Below are 26,623 nucleotides of genomic sequence, written 5' to 3'. Positions count from 1 at the left end.
AACTTGCAGAAACATGTTTATTTCTGCTGAAAAACACGTTTTGAAACTTTCAGCACACTGGGGTTAAGAGCAGAGTGTGTGGACTCTTCTGAGCCTTGCAGTTACATTAGGATTCTGATGTCTGAAAAAACGCGTTTATTTCGGGCTGAAAAACACGTTTTGAAAAGTGTGCTGTTACTGCCCCATAAGTTACATGGGGGTGACTAAACTTGCAGAAACATGTTTATTTCTGCTGAAAAACACGTTTTGAAACTTTCAGCACACTGGGGTTAAGAGCAGAGTGTGTAGGCTCTTCTGAGCCTTGCAGTTACATTAGGATTCTGAAGTCTGAAAAAACGTGTTTATTTCGGGCTGAAAAACACGTTTTGAAAAGTGTGCTGTTACTGCCCCATAACTTACATGGGGGTGACCAAACTTGCAGAAACATGTTTATTTCTGCTGAAAAACACGTTTTGAAACTTTCAGCACACTGGGGTTAAGAGCAGAGTGTGTAGGCTCTTCTGAGCCTTGCAGTTACATTAGGATTCTGAAGTCTGAAAAAACGTGTTTATTTCGGGCTGAAAAACACGTTTTGAAAAGTGTGCTGTTACTGCCCCATAACTTACATGGGGGTGACCAAACTTGCAGAAACATGTTTATTTCTGCTGAAAAACACGTTTTGAAACTTTCAGCACACTGGGGTTAAGAGCAGAGTGTGTAGGCTCTTCTGAGCCTTGCAGTTACATTAGGATTCTGATGTCTGAAAAAACGCGTTTATTTCGGGCTGAAAAACACGTTTTGAAAAGTGTTCTGTTACTGCCCCATAAGTTACATGGGGGTGACCAAACTTGCAGAAACATGTTTATTTCTGCTGAAAAACACGTTTTGAAACTTTCAGCACACTGGGGTTAAGAGCAGAGTGTGTAGGCTCTTCTGAGCCTTGCAGTTACATTAGGATTCTGAAGTCTGAAAAAACGTGTTTATTTCGGGCTGAAAAACACGTTTTGAAAAGTGTGCTGTTACTGCCCCATAACTTACATGGGGGTGACCAAACTTGCAGAAACATGTTTATTTCTGCTGAAAAACACGTTTTGAAACTTTCAGCACACTGGGGTTAAGAGCAGAGTGTGTAGGCTCTTCTGAGCCTTGCAGTTACATTAGGATTCTGATGTCTGAAAAAACGCGTTTATTTCGGGCTGAACACGTTTTGAAAAGTGTGCTGTTACTGCCCCATAACTTACATGGGGGTGACCAAACTTGCAGAAACATGTTTATTTCTGCTGAAAAACACGTTTTGACATTTTCAGCACACTGGGGTTAAGAGCAGAGTGTGTAGGCTCTTCTGAGCCTTGCAGTTACATTAGGATTCTGATGTCTGAAAAAACGCGTTTATTTCGGGCTGAAAAACACGTTTTGAAAAGGGTGCTGTTACTGCCCCATAAGTTACATGGGGTTGACCAAACTTGCAGAAACATGTTTATTTCTGCTGAAAAACACGTTTTGACACTTTCAGCACACTGGGGTTAAGAGCAGAGTGTGTGGGCTCTTATGTGCCTTGCAGTTACATTAGGATTCTGATGTATGAAAAAACGCGTTTAATTCGGGCTGAAAAACACGTTTTGAAAAGGGTGCTGTTACTGCCCCATAAGTTACATGGGGTTGACCAAACTTGCAGAAACATGTTTATTTCTGCTGAAAAACACGTTTTGACACTTTCAGCACACTGGGGTTAAGAGCTGAGTGTGTGGGCTCTTCTGAGCCTTGCAGTTACATTGGCATTCTGCAGTCTGAAAAAACGTGTTTATTTCGGGCTGAAAAACACGTTTTGAAAAGTGTGCTGTTACTGCCCCATAACTTACATGGGGTTGACCAAACTTGCAGAAACATGTTTATTTCTGCTGAAAAACACGTTTTTGACACTTTCAGCACACTGGGGTTAAGAGCAGAGTGTGTGGGCTCTTCTGAGCCTTGCAGTTACATTAGGATTCTGATGTATGAAAAAACGCGTTTATTTCGGGCTGAAAAACACGTTTTGAAAAGGGTGCTGTTACTGCCCCATAAGTTACATGGGGTTGACCAAACTTGCAGAAACATGTTTATTTCTGCTGAAAAACACGTTTTGACACTTTCAGCACACTGGGGTTAAGAGCAGAGTGTGTGGACTCTTCTGAGCCTTGCAGTTACATTAGGATTCTGATGTCTGAAAAAACGCGTTTATTTCGGGCTGAAAAACACGTTTTGAAAAGTGTGCTGTTACTGCCCCATAAGTTACATGGGGGTGACCAAACTTGCAGAAACATGTTTATTTCTGCTCGAAAACACGTTTTGAAACTTTCAGCACACTGGGGTTAAGAGCAGAGTGTGTAGGCTCTTCTGAGCCTTGCAGTTACATTAGGATTCTGATGTCTGAAAAAACGCGTATATTTCGGGCTGAAAAACACGTTTTGAAAAGTGTTCTGTTACTGCCCCATAAGTTACATGGGGTTGACCAAACTTGCAGAAACATGTTTATTTCTGCTGAAAAACACGTTTTGACACTTTCAGCACACTGGGGTTAAGAGCAGAGTGTGTGGGCTCTTCTGAGCCTTGCAGTTACATTAGGATTCTGATGTCTGAAAAAACGCGTTTATTTCGGGCTGAAAAACACGTTTTGAAAAGGGTGCTGTTACTGCCCCATAACTTACATGGGGTTGACCAAACTTGCAGAAACATGTTTATTTCTGCTGAAAAACACGTTTTGACACTTTCAGCACACTGGGGTTAAGAGCTGAGTGTGTGGGCTCTACTGAGCCTTGCAGATACATTGGGATTCTGAAGTCTGAAAAAACGTGTTTATTTCGGGCTGAAAAACACGTTTTGAAAAGTGTGCTGTTACTGCCCCATAACTTACATGGGGGTGACCAAGCTTGCAGAAACATGTTTATTTCTGCTGAAAAACACGTTTTGACACTTTCAGCACACTGGGGTTAAGAGCAGAGTGTGTGGGCTCTTCTGAGCCTTGCAGTTACATTAGGATTCTGATGTCTGAAAAAACGCGTTTATTTCGGGCTGAAAAACACGTTTTGAAATGTGTGCTGTTACTGCCCCATAAGTTACATGGGGGTGACCAAACTTGTAGAAACATGTTTATTTCTGCTGAAAAACACGTTTTGAAACTTTCAGCACACTGGGGTTAAGAGCAGAGTGTGTAGGCTCTTCTGAGCCTTGCAGTTACATTAGGATTCTGAAGTCTGAAAAAACGTGTTTATTTCGGGCTGAAAAACACGTTTTGAAATGTGTGCTGTTACTGCCCCATAACTTACATGGGGGTGACCAAACTTGCAGAAACATGTTTATTTCTGCTGAAAAACACGTTTTGACACTTTCAGCACACTGGGGTTAAGAGCAGAGTGTGTGGGCTCTTCTGAGCCTTGCAGTTACATTAGGATTCTGATGTCTGAAAAAACGCGTTTATTTCGGGCTGAAAAACACGTTTTGAAATGTGTGCTGTTACTGCCCCATAAGTTACATGGGGTTGACCAAACTTGCAGAAACATGTTTATTTCTGCTGAAAAGCACGTTTTGACACTTTCAGCACACTGGGGTTAAGAGCAGAGTGTGTGGGCTCTTCTGAGCCTTGCAGTTACTTTAGGATCCTAATGTCTGAAAAAACGCGTTTATTTCGGGCTGAAAAACACGTTTTGAAAAGTGTTCTGTTACTGCCCCATAAGTTACATGGGGTTGACCAAACTTGCAGAAACATGTTTATTTCTGCTGAAAAACACGTTTTGACACTTTCAGCACACTGGGGTTAAGAGCAGAGTGTGTGGGCTCTTCTGAGCCTTGCAGTTACATTAGGATTCTGATGTCTGAAAAAACGCGTTTATTTCGGGCTGAAAAACACGTTTTGAAAAGGGTGCTGTTACTGCCCCATAAGTTACATGGGTGTGACCAAACTTGCAGAAACATGTTTATTTCTGCTGAAAAACACGTTTTGAAACTTTCAGCACACTGGGGTTAAGAGCAGAGTGTGTAGGCTCTTCTGAGCCTTGCAGTTACATTAGGATTCTGAAGTCTGAAAAAACGTGTTTATTTCGGGCTGAAAAACACGTTTTGAAAAGTGTGCTGTTACTGCCCCATAACTTACATGGGGGTGACCAAACTTGCAGAAACATGTTTATTTCTGCTGAAAAACACGTTTTGAAACTTTCAGCACACTGGGGTTAAGAGCAGAGTGTGTGGGCTCTTCTGAGCCTTGCAGTTACATTAGGATTCTGATGTCTGAAAAAACGCGTTTATTTCGGGCTGAAAAACACGTTTTGAAAAGGTGCTGTTACTGCCCTATAAGTTACATGGGGGTGACCAAACTTGCAGAAACATGTTTATTTCTGCTGAAAAACACGTTTTGACACTTTCAGCACACTGGGGTTAAGAGCAGAGTGTGTGGGCTCTTCTGAGCCTTGCAGTTACATTAGGATTCTGATGTCTGAAAAAACGCGTTAATTTCGGGCTGAAAAACACGTTTTGAAAAGTGTTCTGTTACTGCCCCTTAAGTTACATGGGGTTGACCAAACTTGCAGAAACATGTTTATTTCTGCTGAAAAACACGTTTTGACACTTTCAGCACACTGGGGTTAAGAGCAGAGTGTGTGGGCTCTTCTGAGCCTTGCAGTTACATTAGGATTCTGATGTCTGAAAAAACGCGTTTATTTCAGGCTGAAAAACACGTTTTGAAATGTGTGCTGTTACTGCCCCATAAGTTACATGGGGGTGACCAAACTTGCAGAAACATGTTTATTTCTGCTGAAAAACACGTTTTGACACTTTCAGCACACTGGGGTTAAGAGCAGAGTGTGTGGGCTCTTCTGAGACTTGCAGTTACATTAGGATCCTGATGTCTGAAAAAACGCGTTAATTTCGGGCTGAAAAACACGTTTTGAAAAGTGTTCTGTTACTGCCCCTTAAGTTACATGGGGTTGACCAAACTTGCAGAAACATGTTTATTTCTGCTGAAAAACACGTTTTGACACTTTCAGCACACTGGGGTTAAGAGCAGAGTGTGTGGGCTCTTCTGAGCCTTGCAGTTACATTAGGATTCTGATGTCTGAAAAAACGCGTTTATTTCGGGCTGAAAAACACGTTTTGAAAAGTGTGCTGTTACTGCCCCATAAGTTACATGGGGGTGACCAAACTTGCAGAAACATGTTTATTTCTGCTGAAAAACACGTTTTGAAACTTTCAGCACACTGGGGTTAAGAGCAGAGTGTGTGGACTCTTCTGAGCCTTGCAGTTACATTAGGATTCTGATGTCTGAAAAAACGCGTTTATTTCGGGCTGAAAAACACGTTTTGAAAAGTGTGCTGTTACTGCCCCATAAGTTACATGGGGGTGACTAAACTTGCAGAAACATGTTTATTTCTGCTGAAAAACACGTTTTGAAACTTTCAGCACACTGGGGTTAAGAGCAGAGTGTGTAGGCTCTTCTGAGCCTTGCAGTTACATTAGGATTCTGAAGTCTGAAAAAACGTGTTTATTTCGGGCTGAAAAACACGTTTTGAAAAGTGTGCTGTTACTGCCCCATAACTTACATGGGGGTGACCAAACTTGCAGAAACATGTTTATTTCTGCTGAAAAACACGTTTTGAAACTTTCAGCACACTGGGGTTAAGAGCAGAGTGTGTAGGCTCTTCTGAGCCTTGCAGTTACATTAGGATTCTGATGTCTGAAAAAACGCGTTTATTTCGGGCTGAAAAACACGTTTTGAAAAGTGTGCTGTTACTGCCCCATAACTTACATGGGGGTGACCAAACTTGCAGAAACATGTTTATTTCTGCTGAAAAACACGTTTTGACATTTTCAGCACACTGGGGTTAAGAGCAGAGTGTGTAGGCTCTTCTGAGCCTTGCAGTTACATTAGGATTCTGATGTCTGAAAAAACGCGTTTATTTCGGGCTGAAAAACACGTTTTGAAAAGGGTTCTGTTACTGCCCCATAAGTTACATGGGGTTGACCAAACTTGCAGAAACATGTTTATTTCTGCTGAAAAACACGTTTTGACACTTTCAGCACACTGGGGTTAAGAGCAGAGTGTGTGGGCTCTTCTGAGCCTTGCAGTTACTTTAGGATCCTAATGTCTGAAAAAACGCGTTTATTTCGGGCTGAAAAACACGTTTTGAAAAGTGTTCTGTTACTGCCCCATAAGTTACATGGGGTTGACCAAACTTGCAGAAACATGTTTATTTCTGCTGAAAAACACGTTTTGACACTTTCAGCACACTGGGGTTAAGAGCAGAGTGTGTAGGCTCTTCTGAGCCTTGCAGTTACATTAGGATTCTGAAGTCTGAAAAAACGTGTTTATTTCGGGCTGAAAAACACGTTTTGAAAAGTGTGCTGTTACTGCCCCATAACTTACATGGGGGTGACCAAACTTGCAGAAACATGTTTATTTCTGCTGAAAAACACGTTTTGAAACTTTCAGCACACTGGGGTTAAGAGCAGAGTGTGTAGGCTCTTCTGAGCCTTGCAGTTACATTAGGATTCTGATGTCTGAAAAAACGCGTTTATTTCGGGCTGAAAAACACGTTTTGAAAAGTGTGCTGTTACTGCCCCATAACTTACATGGGGGTGACCAAACTTGCAGAAACATGTTTATTTCTGCTGAAAAACACGTTTTGACATTTTCAGCACACTGGGGTTAAGAGCAGAGTGTGTAGGCTCTTCTGAGCCTTGCAGTTACATTAGGATTCTGATGTCTGAAAAAACGCGTTTATTTCGGGCTGAAAAACACGTTTTGAAAAGGGTTCTGTTACTGCCCCATAAGTTACATGGGGTTGACCAAACTTGCAGAAACATGTTTATTTCTGCTGAAAAACACGTTTTGACACTTTCAGCACACTGGGGTTAAGAGCAGAGTGTGTGGGCTCTTCTGAGCCTTGCAGTTACTTTAGGATCCTAATGTCTGAAAAAACGCGTTTATTTCGGGCTGAAAAACACGTTTTGAAAAGTGTTCTGTTACTGCCCCATAAGTTACATGGGGTTGACCAAACTTGCAGAAACATGTTTATTTCTGCTGAAAAACACGTTTTGACACTTTCAGCACACTGGGGTTAAGAGCAGAGTGTGTGGGCTCTTCTGAGCCTTGCAGTTACATTAGGATTCTGATGTCTGAAAAAACGCGTTTATTTCGGGCTGAAAAACACGTTTTGAAAAGGGTGCTGTTACTGCCCCATAAGTTACATGGGTGTGACCAAACTTGCAGAAACATGTTTATTTCTGCTGAAAAACACGTTTTGAAACTTTCAGCACACTGGGGTTAAGAGCAGAGTGTGTAGGCTCTTCTGAGCCTTGCAGTTACATTAGGATTCTGAAGTCTGAAAAAACGTGTTTATTTCGGGCTGAAAAACACGTTTTGAAAAGTGTGCTGTTACTGCCCCATAACTTACATGGGGGTGACCAAACTTGCAGAAACATGTTTATTTCTGCTGAAAAACACGTTTTGAAACTTTCAGCACACTGGGGTTAAGAGCAGAGTGTGTAGGCTCTTCTGAGCCTTGCAGTTACATTAGGATTCTGATGTCTGAAAAAACGCGTTTATTTCGGGCTGAAAAACACGTTTTGAAAAGTGTTCTGTTACTGCCCCATAACTTACATGGGGGTGACCAAACTTGCAGAAACATGTTTATTTCTGCTGAAAAACACGTTTTGACACTTTCAGCACACTGGGGTTAAGAGCAGAGTGTGTGGGCTCTTCTGAGCCTTGCAGTTACATTAGGATTCTGATGTCTGAAAAAACGCGTTAATTTCGGACTGAAAAACACGTTTTGAAAAGTGTTCTGTTACTGCCCCTTAAGTTACATGGGGTTGACCAAACTTGCAGAAACATGTTTATTTCTGCTGAAAAACACGTTTTGACACTTTCAGCACACTGGGGTTAAGAGCAGAGTGTGTGGGCTCTTCTGAGCCTTGCAGTTACATTAGGATTCTGATGTCTGAAAAAACGCGTTTATTTCAGGCTGAAAAACACGTTTTGAAATGTGTGCTGTTACTGCCCCATAAGTTACATGGGGGTGACCAAACTTGCAGAAACATGTTTATTTCTGCTGAAAAACACGTTTTGACACTTTCAGCACACTGGGGTTAAGAGCAGAGTGTGTGGGCTCTTCTGAGACTTGCAGTTACATTAGGATCCTGATGTCTGAAAAAACGCGTTAATTTCGGGCTGAAAAACACGTTTTGAAAAGTGTTCTGTTACTGCCCCTTAAGTTACATGGGGTTGACCAAACTTGCAGAAACATGTTTATTTCTGCTGAAAAACACGTTTTGACACTTTCAGCACACTGGGGTTAAGAGCAGAGTGTGTGGGCTCTTCTGAGCCTTGCAGTTACATTAGGATTCTGATGTCTGAAAAAACGCGTTTATTTCGGGCTGAAAAACACGTTTTGAAAAGTGTGCTGTTACTGCCCCATAAGTTACATGGGGGTGACCAAACTTGCAGAAACATGTTTATTTCTGCTGAAAAACACGTTTTGAAACTTTCAGCACACTGGGGTTAAGAGCAGAGTGTGTGGACTCTTCTGAGCCTTGCAGTTACATTAGGATTCTGATGTCTGAAAAAACGCGTTTATTTCGGGCTGAAAAACACGTTTTGAAAAGTGTGCTGTTACTGCCCCATAAGTTACATGGGGGTGACTAAACTTGCAGAAACATGTTTATTTCTGCTGAAAAACACGTTTTGAAACTTTCAGCACACTGGGGTTAAGAGCAGAGTGTGTAGGCTCTTCTGAGCCTTGCAGTTACATTAGGATTCTGAAGTCTGAAAAAACGTGTTTATTTCGGGCTGAAAAACACGTTTTGAAAAGTGTGCTGTTACTGCCCCATAACTTACATGGGGTTGACCAAACTTGCAGAAACATGTTTATTTCTGCTGAAAAACACGTTTTGAAACTTTCAGCACACTGGGGTTAAGAGCAGAGTGTGTAGGCTCTTCTGAGCCTTGCAGTTACATTAGGATTCTGATGTCTGAAAAAACGCGTTTATTTCGGGCTGAAAAACACGTTTTGAAAAGTGTGCTGTTACTGCCCCATAACTTACATGGGGGTGACCAAACTTGCAGAAACATGTTTATTTCTGCTGAAAAACACGTTTTGACATTTTCAGCACACTGGGGTTAAGAGCAGAGTGTGTAGGCTCTTCTGAGCCTTGCAGTTACATTAGGATTCTGATGTCTGAAAAAACGCGTTTATTTCGGGCTGAAAAACACGTTTTGAAAAGGGTTCTGTTACTGCCCCATAAGTTACATGGGGTTGACCAAACTTGCAGAAACATGTTTATTTCTGCTGAAAAACACGTTTTGACACTTTCAGCACACTGGGGTTAAGAGCAGAGTGTGTGGGCTCTTCTGAGCCTTGCAGTTACTTTAGGATCCTAATGTCTGAAAAAACGCGTTTATTTCGGGCTGAAAAACACGTTTTGAAAAGTGTTCTGTTACTGCCCCATAAGTTACATGGGGTTGACCAAACTTGCAGAAACATGTTTATTTCTGCTGAAAAACACGTTTTGACACTTTCAGCACACTGGGGTTAAGAGCAGAGTGTGTAGGCTCTTCTGAGCCTTGCAGTTACATTAGGATTCTGAAGTCTGAAAAAACGTGTTTATTTCGGGCTGAAAAACACGTTTTGAAAAGTGTGCTGTTACTGCCCCATAACTTACATGGGGGTGACCAAACTTGCAGAAACATGTTTATTTCTGCTGAAAAACACGTTTTGAAACTTTCAGCACACTGGGGTTAAGAGCAGAGTGTGTAGGCTCTTCTGAGCCTTGCAGTTACATTAGGATTCTGATGTCTGAAAAAACGCGTTTATTTCGGGCTGAAAAACACGTTTTGAAAAGTGTGCTGTTACTGCCCCATAACTTACATGGGGGTGACCAAACTTGCAGAAACATGTTTATTTCTGCTGAAAAACACGTTTTGACATTTTCAGCACACTGGGGTTAAGAGCAGAGTGTGTAGGCTCTTCTGAGCCTTGCAGTTACATTAGGATTCTGATGTCTGAAAAAACGCGTTTATTTCGGGCTGAAAAACACGTTTTGAAAAGGGTTCTGTTACTGCCCCATAAGTTACATGGGGTTGACCAAACTTGCAGAAACATGTTTATTTCTGCTGAAAAACACGTTTTGACACTTTCAGCACACTGGGGTTAAGAGCAGAGTGTGTGGGCTCTTTGAGCCTTGCAGTTACTTTAGGATCCTAATGTCCGAAAAAACGCGTTTATTTCGGGCTGAAAAACACGTTTTGAAAAGTGTTCTGTTACTGCCCCATAAGTTACATGGGGTTGACCAAACTTGCAGAAACATGTTTATTTCTGCTGAAAAACACGTTTTGACACTTTCAGCACACTGGGGTTAAGAGCAGAGTGTGTGGGCTCTTCTGAGCCTTGCAGTTACATTAGGATTCTGATGTCTGAAAAAACGCGTTTATTTCGGGCTGAAAAACACGTTTTGAAAAGGGTGCTGTTACTGCCCCATAAGTTACATGGGTGTGACCAAACTTGCAGAAACATGTTTATTTCTGCTGAAAAACACGTTTTGAAACTTTCAGCACACTGGGGTTAAGAGCAGAGTGTGTAGGCTCTTCTGAGCCTTGCAGTTACATTAGGATTCTGAAGTCTGAAAAAACGTGTTTATTTCGGGCTGAAAAACACGTTTTGAAAAGTGTGCTGTTACTGCCCCATAACTTACATGGGGGTGACCAAACTTGCAGAAACATGTTTATTTCTGCTGAAAAACACGTTTTGAAACTTTCAGCACACTGGGGTTAAGAGCAGAGTGTGTAGGCTCTTCTGAGCCTTGCAGTTACATTAGGATTCTGATGTCTGAAAAAACGCGTTTATTTCGGGCTGAAAAACACGTTTTGAAAAGTGTTCTGTTACTGCCCCATAACTTACATGGGGGTGACCAAACTTGCAGAAACATGTTTATTTCTGCTGAAAAACACGTTTTGACACTTTCAGCACACTGGGGTTAAGAGCAGAGTGTGTGGGCTCTTCTGAGCCTTGCAGTTACATTAGGATTCTGATGTCTGAAAAAACGCGTTTATTTCGGGCTGAAAAACACGTTTTGAAAAGGGTGCTGTTACTGCCCCATAAGTTACATGGGGGTGACCAAACTTGCAGAAACATGTTTATTTCTGCTGAAAAACACGTTTTGACACTTTCAGCACACTGGGGTTAAGAGCAGAGTGTGTGGGCTCTTCTGAGCCTTGCAGTTACATTAGGATTCTGATGTCTGAAAAAACGCATTAATTTCGGGCTGAAAAACACGTTTTGAAAAGTGTTCTGTTACTGCCCCTTAAGTTACATGGGGTTGACCAAACTTGCAGAAACATGTTTATTTCTGCTGAAAAACACGTTTTGACACTTTCAGCACACTGGGGTTAAGAGCAGAGTGTGTGGGCTCTTCTGAGCCTTGCAGTTACATTAGGATTCTGATGTCTGAAAAAACGCGTTTATTTCAGGCTGAAAAACACGTTTTGAAATGTGTGCTGTTACTGCCCCATAAGTTACATGGGGGTGACCAAACTTGCAGAAACATGTTTATTTCTGCTGAAAAACACGTTTTGACACTTTCAGCACACTGGGGTTAAGAGCAGAGTGTGTGGGCTCTTCTGAGACTTGCAGTTACATTAGGATCCTGATGTCTGAAAAAACGCGTTTATTTCGGGCTGAAAAACACGTTTTGAAAAGTGTTCTCTTACTGCCCCATAAGTTACATGGGGTTGACCAAACTTACAGAAACATGTTTATTTCAGCTGAAAAACACGTTTTGACACTTTCAGCACACTGGGGTTAAGAGCAGAGTGTGTGGGCTCTTCTGAGCCTTGCAGTTACATTAGGATTCTGATGTCTGAAAAAACGCGTTTATTTCGGGCTGAAAAACACGTTTTGAAAAGGGTGCTGTTACTGCCCCATAAGTTACAAGGGGTTGACCAAACTTGCAGAAACATGTTTATTTCTGCTGAAAAACACGTTTTGAAACTTTCAGCACACTGGGGTTAAGAGCAGAGTGTGTGGACTCTTCTGAGCCTTGCAGTTACATTAGGATTCTGATGTCTGAAAAAACGCGTTTATTTCGGGCTGAAAAACACGTTTTGAAAAGTGTGCTGTTACTGCCCCATAAGTTACATGGGGTTGACCAAACTTGCAGAAACATGATTATTTCTGCTGAAAAACACGTTTTGACACTTTCAGCACACTGGGGTTAAGAGCAGAGTGTGTGGACTCTTCTGAGCCTTGCAGTTACATTAGGATTCTGATGTCTGAAAAAACGCGTTTATTTCGGGCTGAAAAACACGTTTTGAAAAGTGTGCTGTTACTGCCCCATAAGTTACATGGGGGTGAACAAACTTGCAGAAACATGTTTATTTCTGCTCGAAAACACGTTTTGAAACTTTCAGCACACTGGGGTTAAGAGCAGAGTGTGTAGGCTCTTCTGAGCCTTGCAGTTACATTAGGATTCTGATGTCTGAAAAAACGCGTATATTTCGGGCTGAAAAACACGTTTTGAAAAGTGTTCTGTTACTGCCCCATAAGTTACATGGGGTTGACCAAACTTGCAGAAACATGTTTATTTCTGCTGAAAAACACGTTTTGACACTTTCAGCACACTGGGGTTAAGAGCAGAGTGTGTGGGCTCTTCTGAGCCTTGCAGTTACATTAGGATTCTGATGTCTGAAAAAACGCGTTTATTTCGGGCTGAAAAACACGTTTTGAAAAGGGTGCTGTTACTGCCCCATAACTTACATGGGGTTGACCAAACTTGCAGAAACATGTTTATTTCTGCTGAAAAACACGTTTTGACACTTTCAGCACACTGGGGTTAAGAGCTGAGTGTGTGGGCTCTACTGAGCCTTGCAGATACATTGGGATTCTGAAGTCTGAAAAAACGTGTTTATTTCGGGCTGAAAAACACGTTTTGAAAAGTGTGCTGTTACTGCCCCATAACTTACATGGGGGTGACCAAGCTTGCAGAAACATGTTTATTTCTGCTGAAAAACACGTTTTGACACTTTCAGCACACTGGGGTTAAGAGCAGAGTGTGTGGGCTCTTCTGAGCCTTGCAGTTACATTAGGATTCTGATGTCTGAAAAAACGCGTTTATATCGGGCTGAAAAACACGTTTTGAAATGTGTGCTGTTACTGCCCCATAAGTTACATGGGGGTGACCAAACTTGTAGAAACATGTTTATTTCTGCTGAAAAACACGTTTTGAAACTTTCAGCACACTGGGGTTAAGAGCAGAGTGTGTAGGCTCTTCTGAGCCTTGCAGTTACATTAGGATTCTGAAGTCTGAAAAAACGTGTTTATTTCGGGCTGAAAAACACGTTTTGAAAAGTGTGCTGTTACTGCCCCATAACTTACATGGGGGTGACCAAACTTGCAGAAACATGTTTATTTCTGCTGAAAAACACGTTTTGACACTTTCAGCACACTGGGGTTAAGAGCAGAGTGTGTGGGCTCTTCTGAGCCTTGCAGTTACATTAGGATTCTGATGTCTGAAAAAACGCGTTTATTTCGGGCTGAAAAACACGTTTTGAAATGTGTGCTGTTACTGCCCCATAAGTTACATGGGGTTGACCAAACTTGCAGAAACATGTTTATTTCTGCTGAAAAGCACGTTTTGACACTTTCAGCACACTGGGGTTAAGAGCAGAGTGTGTGGGCTCTTCTGAGCCTTGCAGTTACTTTAGGATCCTAATGTCTGAAAAAACGCGTTTATTTCGGGCTGAAAAACACGTTTTGAAAAGGTGCTGTTACTGCCCTATAAGTTACATGGGGGTGACCAAACTTGCAGAAACATGTTTATTTCTGCTGAAAAACACGTTTTGACACTTTCAGCACACTGGGGTTAAGAGCAGAGTGTGTGGGCTCTTCTGAGCCTTGCAGTTACATTAGGATTCTGATGTCTGAAAAAACGCGTTAATTTCGGGCTGAAAAACACGTTTTGAAAAGTGTTCTGTTACTGCCCCTTAAGTTACATGGGGTTGACCAAACTTGCAGAAACATGTTTATTTCTGCTGAAAAACACGTTTTGACACTTTCAGCACACTGGGGTTAAGAGCAGAGTGTGTGGGCTCTTCTGAGCCTTGCAGTTACATTAGGATTCTGATGTCTGAAAAAACGCGTTTATTTCAGGCTGAAAAACACGTTTTGAAATGTGTGCTGTTACTGCCCCATAAGTTACATGGGGGTGACCAAACTTGCAGAAACATGTTTATTTCTGCTGAAAAACACGTTTTGACACTTTCAGCACACTGGGGTTAAGAGCAGAGTGTGTGGGCTCTTCTGAGACTTGCAGTTACATTAGGATCCTGATGTCTGAAAAAACGCGTTAATTTCGGGCTGAAAAACACGTTTTGAAAAGTGTTCTGTTACTGCCCCTTAAGTTACATGGGGTTGACCAAACTTGCAGAAACATGTTTATTTCTGCTGAAAAACACGTTTTGACACTTTCAGCACACTGGGGTTAAGAGCAGAGTGTGTGGGCTCTTCTGAGCCTTGCAGTTACATTAGGATTCTGATGTCTGAAAAAACGCGTTAATTTCGGGCTGAAAAACACGTTTTGAAAAGTGTTCTGTTACTGCCCCTTAAGTTACATGGGGTTGACCAAACTTGCAGAAACATGTTTATTTCTGCTGAAAAACACGTTTTGACACTTTCAGCACACTGGGGTTAAGAGCAGAGTGTGTGGGCTCTTTGAGCCTTGCAGTTACTTTAGGATCCTAATGTCCGAAAAAACGCGTTTATTTCGGGCTGAAAAACACGTTTTGAAAAGTGTTCTGTTACTGCCCCATAAGTTACATGGGGTTGACCAAACTTGCAGAAACATGTTTATTTCTGCTGAAAAACACGTTTTGACACTTTCAGCACACTGGGGTTAAGAGCAGAGTGTGTGGGCTCTTCTGAGCCTTGCAGTTACATTAGGATTCTGATGTCTGAAAAAACGCGTTTATTTCGGGCTGAAAAACACGTTTTGAAAAGGGTGCTGTTACTGCCCCATAAGTTACATGGGTGTGACCAAACTTGCAGAAACATGTTTATTTCTGCTGAAAAACACGTTTTGAAACTTTCAGCACACTGGGGTTAAGAGCAGAGTGTGTGGACTCTTCTGAGCCTTGCAGTTACATTAGGATTCTGATGTCTGAAAAAACGCGTTTATTTCGGGCTGAAAAACACGTTTTGAAAAGTGTGCTGTTACTGCCCCATAAGTTACATGGGGGTGACTAAACTTGCAGAAACATGTTTATTTCTGCTGAAAAACACGTTTTGAAACTTTCAGCACACTGGGGTTAAGAGCAGAGTGTGTAGGCTCTTCTGAGCCTTGCAGTTACATTAGGATTCTGAAGTCTGAAAAAACGTGTTTATTTCGGGCTGAAAAACACGTTTTGAAAAGTGTGCTGTTACTGCCCCATAACTTACATGGGGGTGACCAAACTTGCAGAAACATGTTTATTTCTGCTGAAAAACACGTTTTGAAACTTTCAGCACACTGGGGTTAAGAGCAGAGTGTGTAGGCTCTTCTGAGCCTTGCAGTTACATTAGGATTCTGAAGTCTGAAAAAACGTGTTTATTTCGGGCTGAAAAACACGTTTTGAAAAGTGTGCTGTTACTGCCCCATAACTTACATGGGGGTGACCAAACTTGCAGAAACATGTTTATTTCTGCTGAAAAACACGTTTTGAAACTTTCAGCACACTGGGGTTAAGAGCAGAGTGTGTAGGCTCTTCTGAGCCTTGCAGTTACATTAGGATTCTGATGTCTGAAAAAACGCGTTTATTTCGGGCTGAAAAACACGTTTTGAAAAGTGTTCTGTTACTGCCCCATAAGTTACATGGGGGTGACCAAACTTGCAGAAACATGTTTATTTCTGCTGAAAAACACGTTTTGAAACTTTCAGCACACTGGGGTTAAGAGCAGAGTGTGTAGGCTCTTCTGAGCCTTGCAGTTACATTAGGATTCTGAAGTCTGAAAAAACGTGTTTATTTCGGGCTGAAAAACACGTTTTGAAAAGTGTGCTGTTACTGCCCCATAACTTACATGGGGGTGACCAAACTTGCAGAAACATGTTTATTTCTGCTGAAAAACACGTTTTGAAACTTTCAGCACACTGGGGTTAAGAGCAGAGTGTGTAGGCTCTTCTGAGCCTTGCAGTTACATTAGGATTCTGATGTCTGAAAAAACGCGTTTATTTCGGGCTGAACACGTTTTGAAAAGTGTGCTGTTACTGCCCCATAACTTACATGGGGGTGACCAAACTTGCAGAAACATGTTTATTTCTGCTGAAAAACACGTTTTGACATTTTCAGCACACTGGGGTTAAGAGCAGAGTGTGTAGGCTCTTCTGAGCCTTGCAGTTACATTAGGATTCTGATGTCTGAAAAAACGCGTTTATTTCGGGCTGAAAAACACGTTTTGAAAAGGGTGCTGTTACTGCCCCATAAGTTACATGGGGTTGACCAAACTTGCAGAAACATGTTTATTTCTGCTGAAAAACACGTTTTGACACTTTCAGCACACTGGGGTTAAGAGCAGAGTGTGTGGGCTCTTATGTGCCTTGCAGTTACATTAGGATTCTGATGTATGAAAAAACGCGTTTAATTCGGGCTGAAAAACACGTTTTGAAAAGGGTGCTGTTACTGCCCCATAAGTTACATGGGGTTGACCAAACTTGCAGAAACATGTTTATTTCTGCTGAAAAACACGTTTTGACACTTTCAGCACACTGGGGTTAAGAGCTGAGTGTGTGGGCTCTTCTGAGCCTTGCAGTTACATTGGCATTCTGCAGTCTGAAAAAACGTGTTTATTTCGGGCTGAAAAACACGTTTTGAAAAGTGTGCTGTTACTGCCCCATAACTTACATGGGGTTGACCAAACTTGCAGAAACATGTTTATTTCTGCTGAAAAACACGTTTTTGACACTTTCAGCACACTGGGGTTAAGAGCAGAGTGTGTGGGCTCTTCTGAGCCTTGCAGTTACATTAGGATTCTGATGTATGAAAAAACGCGTTTATTTCGGGCTGAAAAACACGTTTTGAAAAGGGTGCTGTTACTGCCCCATAAGTTACATGGGGTTGACCAAACTTGCAGAAACATGTTTATTTCTGCTGAAAAACACGTTTTGACACTTTCAGCACACTGGGGTTAAGAGCAGAGTGTGTGGACTCTTCTGAGCCTTGCAGTTACATTAGGATTCTGATGTCTGAAAAAACGCGTTTATTTCGGGCTGAAAAACACGTTTTGAAAAGTGTGCTGTTACTGCCCCATAAGTTACATGGGGGTGACCAAACTTGCAGAAACATGTTTATTTCTGCTCGAAAACACGTTTTGAAACTTTCAGCACACTGGGGTTAAGAGCAGAGTGTGTAGGCTCTTCTGAGCCTTGCAGTTACATTAGGATTCTGATGTCTGAAAAAACGCGTATATTTCGGGCTGAAAAACACGTTTTGAAAAGTGTTCTGTTACTGCCCCATAAGTTACATGGGGTTGACCAAACTTGCAGAAACATGTTTATTTCTGCTGAAAAACACGTTTTGACACTTTCAGCACACTGGGGTTAAGAGCAGAGTGTGTGGGCTCTTCTGAGCCTTGCAGTTACATTAGGATTCTGATGTCTGAAAAAACGCGTTTATTTCGGGCTGAAAAACACGTTTTGAAAAGGGTGCTGTTACTGCCCCATAACTTACATGGGGTTGACCAAACTTGCAGAAACATGTTTATTTCTGCTGAAAAACACGTTTTGACACTTTCAGCACACTGGGGTTAAGAGCTGAGTGTGTGGGCTCTACTGAGCCTTGCAGATACATTGGGATTCTGAAGTCTGAAAAAACGTGTTTATTTCGGGCTGAAAAACACGTTTTGAAAAGTGTGCTGTTACTGCCCCATAACTTACATGGGGGTGACCAAGCTTGCAGAAACATGTTTATTTCTGCTGAAAAACACGTTTTGACACTTTCAGCACACTGGGGTTAAGAGCAGAGTGTGTGGGCTCTTCTGAGCCTTGCAGTTACATTAGGATTCTGATGTCTGAAAAAACGCGTTTATTTCGGGCTGAAAAACACGTTTTGAAATGTGTGCTGTTACTGCCCCATAAGTTACATGGGGGTGACCAAACTTGTAGAAACATGTTTATTTCTGCTGAAAAACACGTTTTGAAACTTTCAGCACACTGGGGTTAAGAGCAGAGTGTGTAGGCTCTTCTGAGCCTTGCAGTTACATTAGGATTCTGAAGTCTGAAAAAACGTGTTTATTTCGGGCTGAAAAACACGTTTTGAAATGTGTGCTGTTACTGCCCCATAACTTACATGGGGGTGACCAAACTTGCAGAAACATGTTTATTTCTGCTGAAAAACACGTTTTGACACTTTCAGCACACTGGGGTTAAGAGCAGAGTGTGTGGGCTCTTCTGAGCCTTGCAGTTACATTAGGATTCTGATGTCTGAAAAAACGCGTTTATTTCGGGCTGAAAAACACGTTTTGAAATGTGTGCTGTTACTGCCCCATAAGTTACATGGGGTTGACCAAACTTGCAGAAACATGTTTATTTCTGCTGAAAAGCACGTTTTGACACTTTCAGCACACTGGGGTTAAGAGCAGAGTGTGTGGGCTCTTCTGAGCCTTGCAGTTACTTTAGGATCCTAATGTCTGAAAAAACGCGTTTATTTCGGGCTGAAAAACACGTTTTGAAAAGTGTTCTGTTACTGCCCCATAAGTTACATGGGGTTGACCAAACTTGCAGAAACATGTTTATTTCTGCTGAAAAACACGTTTTGACACTTTCAGCACACTGGGGTTAAGAGCAGAGTGTGTGGGCTCTTCTGAGCCTTGCAGTTACATTAGGATTCTGATGTCTGAAAAAACGCGTTTATTTCGGGCTGAAAAACACGTTTTGAAAAGGGTGCTGTTACTGCCCCATAAGTTACATGGGTGTGACCAAACTTGCAGAAACATGTTTATTTCTGCTGAAAAACACGTTTTGAAACTTTCAGCACACTGGGGTTAAGAGCAGAGTGTGTAGGCTCTTCTGAGCCTTGCAGTTACATTAGGATTCTGAAGTCTGAAAAAACGTGTTTATTTCGGGCTGAAAAACACGTTTTGAAAAGTGTGCTGTTACTGCCCCATAACTTACATGGGGGTGACCAAACTTGCAGAAACATGTTTATTTCTGCTGAAAAACACGTTTTGAAACTTTCAGCACACTGGGGTTAAGAGCAGAGTGTGTGGGCTCTTCTGAGCCTTGCAGTTACATTAGGATTCTGATGTCTGAAAAAACGCGTTTATTTCGGGCTGAAAAACACGTTTTGAAAAGGTGCTGTTACTGCCCTATAAGTTACATGGGGGTGACCAAACTTGCAGAAACATGTTTATTTCTGCTGAAAAACACGTTTTGACACTTTCAGCACACTGGGGTTAAGAGCAGAGTGTGTGGGCTCTTCTGAGCCTTGCAGTTACATTAGGATTCTGATGTCTGAAAAAACGCGTTAATTTCGGGCTGAAAAACACGTTTTGAAAAGTGTTCTGTTACTGCCCCTTAAGTTACATGGGGTTGACCAAACTTGCAGAAACATGTTTATTTCTGCTGAAAAACACGTTTTGACACTTTCAGCACACTGGGGTTAAGAGCAGAGTGTGTGGGCTCTTCTGAGCCTTGCAGTTACATTAGGATTCTGATGTCTGAAAAAACGCGTTTATTTCAGGCTGAAAAACACGTTTTGAAATGTGTGCTGTTACTGCCCCATAAGTTACATGGGGGTGACCAAACTTGCAGAAACATGTTTATTTCTGCTGAAAAACACGTTTTGACACTTTCAGCACACTGGGGTTAAGAGCAGAGTGTGTGGGCTCTTCTGAGACTTGCAGTTACATTAGGATCCTGATGTCTGAAAAAACGCGTTAATTTCGGGCTGAAAAACACGTTTTGAAAAGTGTTCTGTTACTGCCCCTTAAGTTACATGGGGTTGACCAAACTTGCAGAAACATGTTTATTTCTGCTGAAAAACACGTTTTGACACTTTCAGCACACTGGGGTTAAGAGCAGAGTGTGTGGGCTCTTCTGAGCCTTGCAGTTACATTAGGATTCTGATGTCTGAAAAAACGCGTTTATTTCGGGCTGAAAAACACGTTTTGAAAAGTGTGCTGTTACTGCCCCATAAGTTACATGGGGGTGACCAAACTTGCAGAAACATGTTTATTTCTGCTGAAAAACACGTTTTGAAACTTTCAGCACACTGGGGTTAAGAGCAGAGTGTGTGGACTCTTCTGAGCCTTGCAGTTACATTAGGATTCTGATGTCTGAAAAAACGCGTTTATTTCGGGCTGAAAAACACGTTTTGAAAAGTGTGCTGTTACTGCCCCATAAGTTACATGGGGGTGACTAAACTTGCAGAAACATGTTTATTTCTGCTGAAAAACACGTTTTGAAACTTTCAGCACACTGGGGTTAAGAGCAGAGTGTGTAGGCTCTTCTGAGCCTTGCAGTTACATTAGGATTCTGAAGTCTGAAAAAACGTGTTTATTTCGGGCTGAAAAACACGTTTTGAAAAGTGTGCTGTTACTGCCCCATAACTTACATGGGGGTGACCAAACTTGCAGAAACATGTTTATTTCTGCTGAAAAACACGTTTTGAAACTTTCAGCACACTGGGGTTAAGAGCAGAGTGTGTAGGCTCTTCTGAGCCTTGCAGTTACATTAGGATTCTGATGTCTGAAAAAACGCGTTTATTTCGGGCTGAAAAACACGTTTTGAAAAGTGTGCTGTTACTGCCCCATAACTTACATGGGGGTGACCAAACTTGCAGAAACATGTTTATTTCTGCTGAAAAACACGTTTTGACATTTTCAGCACACTGGGGTTAAGAGCAGAGTGTGTAGGCTCTTCTGAGCCTTGCAGTTACATTAGGATTCTGATGTCTGAAAAAACGCGTTTATTTCGGGCTGAAAAACACGTTTTGAAAAGGGTTCTGTTACTGCCCCATAAGTTACATGGGGTTGACCAAACTTGCAGAAACATGTTTATTTCTGCTGAAAAACACGTTTTGACACTTTCAGCACACTGGGGTTAAGAGCAGAGTGTGTGGGCTCTTCTGAGCCTTGCAGTTACTTTAGGATCCTAATGTCTGAAAAAACGCGTTTATTTCGGGCTGAAAAACACGTTTTGAAAAGTGTTCTGTTACTGCCCCATAAGTTACATGGGGTTGACCAAACTTGCAGAAACATGTTTATTTCTGCTGAAAAACACGTTTTGACACTTTCAGCACACTGGGGTTAAGAGCAGAGTGTGTAGGCTCTTCTGAGCCTTGCAGTTACATTAGGATTCTGAAGTCTGAAAAAACGTGTTTATTTCGGGCTGAAAAACACGTTTTGAAAAGTGTGCTGTTACTGCCCCATAACTTACATGGGGGTGACCAAACTTGCAGAAACATGTTTATTTCTGCTGAAAAACACGTTTTGAAACTTTCAGCACACTGGGGTTAAGAGCAGAGTGTGTAGGCTCTTCTGAGCCTTGCAGTTACATTAGGATTCTGATGTCTGAAAAAACGCGTTTATTTCGGGCTGAAAAACACGTTTTGAAAAGTGTGCTGTTACTGCCCCATAACTTACATGGGGGTGACCAAACTTGCAGAAACATGTTTATTTCTGCTGAAAAACACGTTTTGACATTTTCAGCACACTGGGGTTAAGAGCAGAGTGTGTAGGCTCTTCTGAGCCTTGCAGTTACATTAGGATTCTGATGTCTGAAAAAACGCGTTTATTTCGGGCTGAAAAACACGTTTTGAAAAGGGTTCTGTTACTGCCCCATAAGTTACATGGGGTTGACCAAACTTGCAGAAACATGTTTATTTCTGCTGAAAAACACGTTTTGACACTTTCAGCACACTGGGGTTAAGAGCAGAGTGTGTGGGCTCTTCTGAGCCTTGCAGTTACTTTAGGATCCTAATGTCTGAAAAAACGCGTTTATTTCGGGCTGAAAAACACGTTTTGAAAAGTGTTCTGTTACTGCCCCATAAGTTACATGGGGTTGACCAAACTTGCAGAAACATGTTTATTTCTGCTGAAAAACACGTTTTGACACTTTCAGCACACTGGGGTTAAGAGCAGAGTGTGTGGGCTCTTCTGAGCCTTGCAGTTACATTAGGATTCTGATGTCTGAAAAAACGCGTTTATTTCGGGCTGAAAAACACGTTTTGAAAAGGGTGCTGTTACTGCCCCATAAGTTACATGGGTGTGACCAAACTTGCAGAAACATGTTTATTTCTGCTGAAAAACACGTTTTGAAACTTTCAGCACACTGGGGTTAAGAGCAGAGTGTGTAGGCTCTTCTGAGCCTTGCAGTTACATTAGGATTCTGAAGTCTGAAAAAACGTGTTTATTTCGGGCTGAAAAACACGTTTTGAAAAGTGTGCTGTTACTGCCCCATAACTTACATGGGGGTGACCAAACTTGCAGAAACATGTTTATTTCTGCTGAAAAACACGTTTTGAAACTTTCAGCACACTGGGGTTAAGAGCAGAGTGTGTAGGCTCTTCTGAGCCTTGCAGTTACATTAGGATTCTGATGTCTGAAAAAACGCGTTTATTTCGGGCTGAAAAACACGTTTTGAAAAGTGTTCTGTTACTGCCCCATAACTTACATGGGGGTGACCAAACTTGCAGAAACATGTTTATTTCTGCTGAAAAACACGTTTTGACACTTTCAGCACACTGGGGTTAAGAGCAGAGTGTGTGGGCTCTTCTGAGCTTTGCAGTTACATTAGGATTCTGATGTCTGAAAAAACGCGTTAATTTCGGGCTGAAAAACACGTTTTGAAAAGTGTTCTGTTACTGCCCCTTAAGTTACATGGGGTTGACCAAACTTGCAGAAACATGTTTATTTCTGCTGAAAAACACGTTTTGACACTTTCAGCACACTGGGGTTAAGAGCAGAGTGTGTGGGCTCTTCTGAGCCTTGCAGTTACATTAGGATTCTGATGTCTGAAAAAACGCGTTTATTTCAGGCTGAAAAACACGTTTTGAAATGTGTGCTGTTACTGCCCCATAAGTTACATGGGGGTGACCAAACTTGCAGAAACATGTTTATTTCTGCTGAAAAACACGTTTTGACACTTTCAGCACACTGGGGTTAAGAGCAGAGTGTGTGGGCTCTTCTGAGACTTGCAGTTACATTAGGATCCTGATGTCTGAAAAAACGCGTTAATTTCGGGCTGAAAAACACGTTTTGAAAAGTGTTCTGTTACTGCCCCTTAAGTTACATGGGGTTGACCAAACTTGCAGAAACATGTTTATTTCTGCTGAAAAACACGTTTTGACACTTTCAGCACACTGGGGTTAAGAGCAGAGTGTGTGGGCTCTTCTGAGCCTTGCAGTTACATTAGGATTCTGATGTCTGAAAAAACGCGTTTATTTCGGGCTGAAAAACACGTTTTGAAAAGTGTGCTGTTACTGCCCCATAAGTTACATGGGGGTGACCAAACTTGCAGAAACATGTTTATTTCTGCTGAAAAACACGTTTTGAAACTTTCAGCACACTGGGGTTAAGAGCAGAGTGTGTGGACTCTTCTGAGCCTTGCAGTTACATTAGGATTCTGATGTCTGAAAAAACGCGTTTATTTCGGGCTGAAAAACACGTTTTGAAAAGTGTGCTGTTACTGCCCCATAAGTTACATGGGGGTGACTAAACTTGCAGAAACATGTTTATTTCTGCTGAAAAACACGTTTTGAAACTTTCAGCACACTGGGGTTAAGAGCAGAGTGTGTAGGCTCTTCTGAGCCTTGCAGTTACATTAGGATTCTGAAGTCTGAAAAAACGTGTTTATTTCGGGCTGAAAAACACGTTTTGAAAAGTGTGCTGTTACTGCCCCATAACTTACATGGGGTTGACCAAACTTGCAGAAACATGTTTATTTCTGCTGAAAAACACGTTTTGAAACTTTCAGCACACTGGGGTTAAGAGCAGAGTGTGTAGGCTCTTCTGAGCCTTGCAGTTACATTAGGATTCTGATGTCTGAAAAAACGCGTTTATTTCGGGCTGAAAAACACGTTTTGAAAAGTGTGCTGTTACTGCCCCATAACTTACATGGGGGTGACCAAACTTGCAGAAACATGTTTATTTCTGCTGAAAAACACGTTTTGACATTTTCAGCACACTGGGGTTAAGAGCAGAGTGTGTAGGCTCTTCTGAGCCTTGCAGTTACATTAGGATTCTGATGTCTGAAAAAACGCGTTTATTTCGGGCTGAAAAACACGTTTTGAAAAGGGTTCTGTTACTGCCCCATAAGTTACATGGGGTTGACCAAACTTGCAGAAACATGTTTATTTCTGCTGAAAAACACGTTTTGACACTTTCAGCACACTGGGGTTAAGAGCAGAGTGTGTGGGCTCTTCTGAGCCTTGCAGTTACTTTAGGATCCTAATGTCTGAAAAAACGCGTTTATTTCGGGCTGAAAAACACGTTTTGAAAAGTGTTCTGTTACTGCCCCATAAGTTACATGGGGTTGACCAAACTTGCAGAAACATGTTTATTTCTGCTGAAAAACACGTTTTGACACTTTCAGCACACTGGGGTTAAGAGCAGAGTGTGTAGGCTCTTCTGAGCCTTGCAGTTACATTAGGATTCTGAAGTCTGAAAAAACGTGTTTATTTCGGGCTGAAAAACACGTTTTGAAAAGTGTGCTGTTACTGCCCCATAACTTACATGGGGGTGACCAAACTTGCAGAAACATGTTTATTTCTGCTGAAAAACACGTTTTGAAACTTTCAGCACACTGGGGTTAAGAGCAGAGTGTGTAGGCTCTTCTGAGCCTTGCAGTTACATTAGGATTCTGATGTCTGAAAAAACGCGTTTATTTCGGGCTGAAAAACACGTTTTGAAAAGTGTGCTGTTACTGCCCCATAACTTACATGGGGGTGACCAAACTTGCAGAAACATGTTTATTTCTGCTGAAAAACACGTTTTGACATTTTCAGCACACTGGGGTTAAGAGCAGAGTGTGTAGGCTCTTCTGAGCCTTGCAGTTACATTAGGATTCTGATGTCTGAAAAAACGCGTTTATTTCGGGCTGAAAAACACGTTTTGAAAAGGGTTCTGTTACTGCCCCATAAGTTACATGGGGTTGACCAAACTTGCAGAAACATGTTTATTTCTGCTGAAAAACACGTTTTGACACTTTCAGCACACTGGGGTTAAGAGCAGAGTGTGTGGGCTCTTTGAGCCTTGCAGTTACTTTAGGATCCTAATGTCCGAAAAAACGCGTTTATTTCGGGCTGAAAAACACGTTTTGAAAAGTGTTCTGTTACTGCCCCATAAGTTACATGGGGTTGACCAAACTTGCAGAAACATGTTTATTTCTGCTGAAAAACACGTTTTGACACTTTCAGCACACTGGGGTTAAGAGCAGAGTGTGTGGGCTCTTCTGAGCCTTGCAGTTACATTAGGATTCTGATGTCTGAAAAAACGCGTTTATTTCGGGCTGAAAAACACGTTTTGAAAAGGGTGCTGTTACTGCCCCATAAGTTACATGGGTGTGACCAAACTTGCAGAAACATGTTTATTTCTGCTGAAAAACACGTTTTGAAACTTTCAGCACACTGGGGTTAAGAGCAGAGTGTGTAGGCTCTTCTGAGCCTTGCAGTTACATTAGGATTCTGAAGTCTGAAAAAACGTGTTTATTTCGGGCTGAAAAACACGTTTTGAAAAGTGTGCTGTTACTGCCCCATAACTTACATGGGGGTGACCAAACTTGCAGAAACATGTTTATTTCTGCTGAAAAACACGTTTTGAAACTTTCAGCACACTGGGGTTAAGAGCAGAGTGTGTAGGCTCTTCTGAGCCTTGCAGTTACATTAGGATTCTGATGTCTGAAAAAACGCGTTTATTTCGGGCTGAAAAACACGTTTTGAAAAGTGTTCTGTTACTGCCCCATAACTTACATGGGGGTGACCAAACTTGCAGAAACATGTTTATTTCTGCTGAAAAACACGTTTTGACACTTTCAGCACACTGGGGTTAAGAGCAGAGTGTGTGGGCTCTTCTGAGCCTTGCAGTTACATTAGGATTCTGATGTCTGAAAAAACGCGTTTATTTCGGGCTGAAAAACACGTTTTGAAAAGGGTGCTGTTACTGCCCCATAAGTTACATGGGGGTGACCAAACTTGCAGAAACATGTTTATTTCTGCTGAAAAACACGTTTTGACACTTTCAGCACACTGGGGTTAAGAGCAGAGTGTGTGGGCTCTTCTGAGCCTTGCAGTTACATTAGGATTCTGATGTCTGAAAAAACGCATTAATTTCGGGCTGAAAAACACGTTTTGAAAAGTGTTCTGTTACTGCCCCTTAAGTTACATGGGGTTGACCAAACTTGCAGAAACATGTTTATTTCTGCTGAAAAACACGTTTTGACACTTTCAGCACACTGGGGTTAAGAGCAGAGTGTGTGGGCTCTTCTGAGCCTTGCAGTTACATTAGGATTCTGATGTCTGAAAAAACGCGTTTATTTCAGGCTGAAAAACACGTTTTGAAATGTGTGCTGTTACTGCCCCATAAGTTACATGGGGGTGACCAAACTTGCAGAAACATGTTTATTTCTGCTGAAAAACACGTTTTGACACTTTCAGCACACT

This window comes from Lepisosteus platostomus, chromosome 28 (genome assembly GCF_059453375.1).
Source record: "Lepisosteus platostomus isolate fLepPlt1 chromosome 28, fLepPlt1.hap1, whole genome shotgun sequence".
NCBI classification, from domain to species: Eukaryota; Metazoa; Chordata; class Actinopteri; order Semionotiformes; family Lepisosteidae; genus Lepisosteus; species Lepisosteus platostomus.
The sequence above is the reverse complement of the archived record's forward strand: the minus strand, read 5'-3'. Positions refer to the sequence as shown.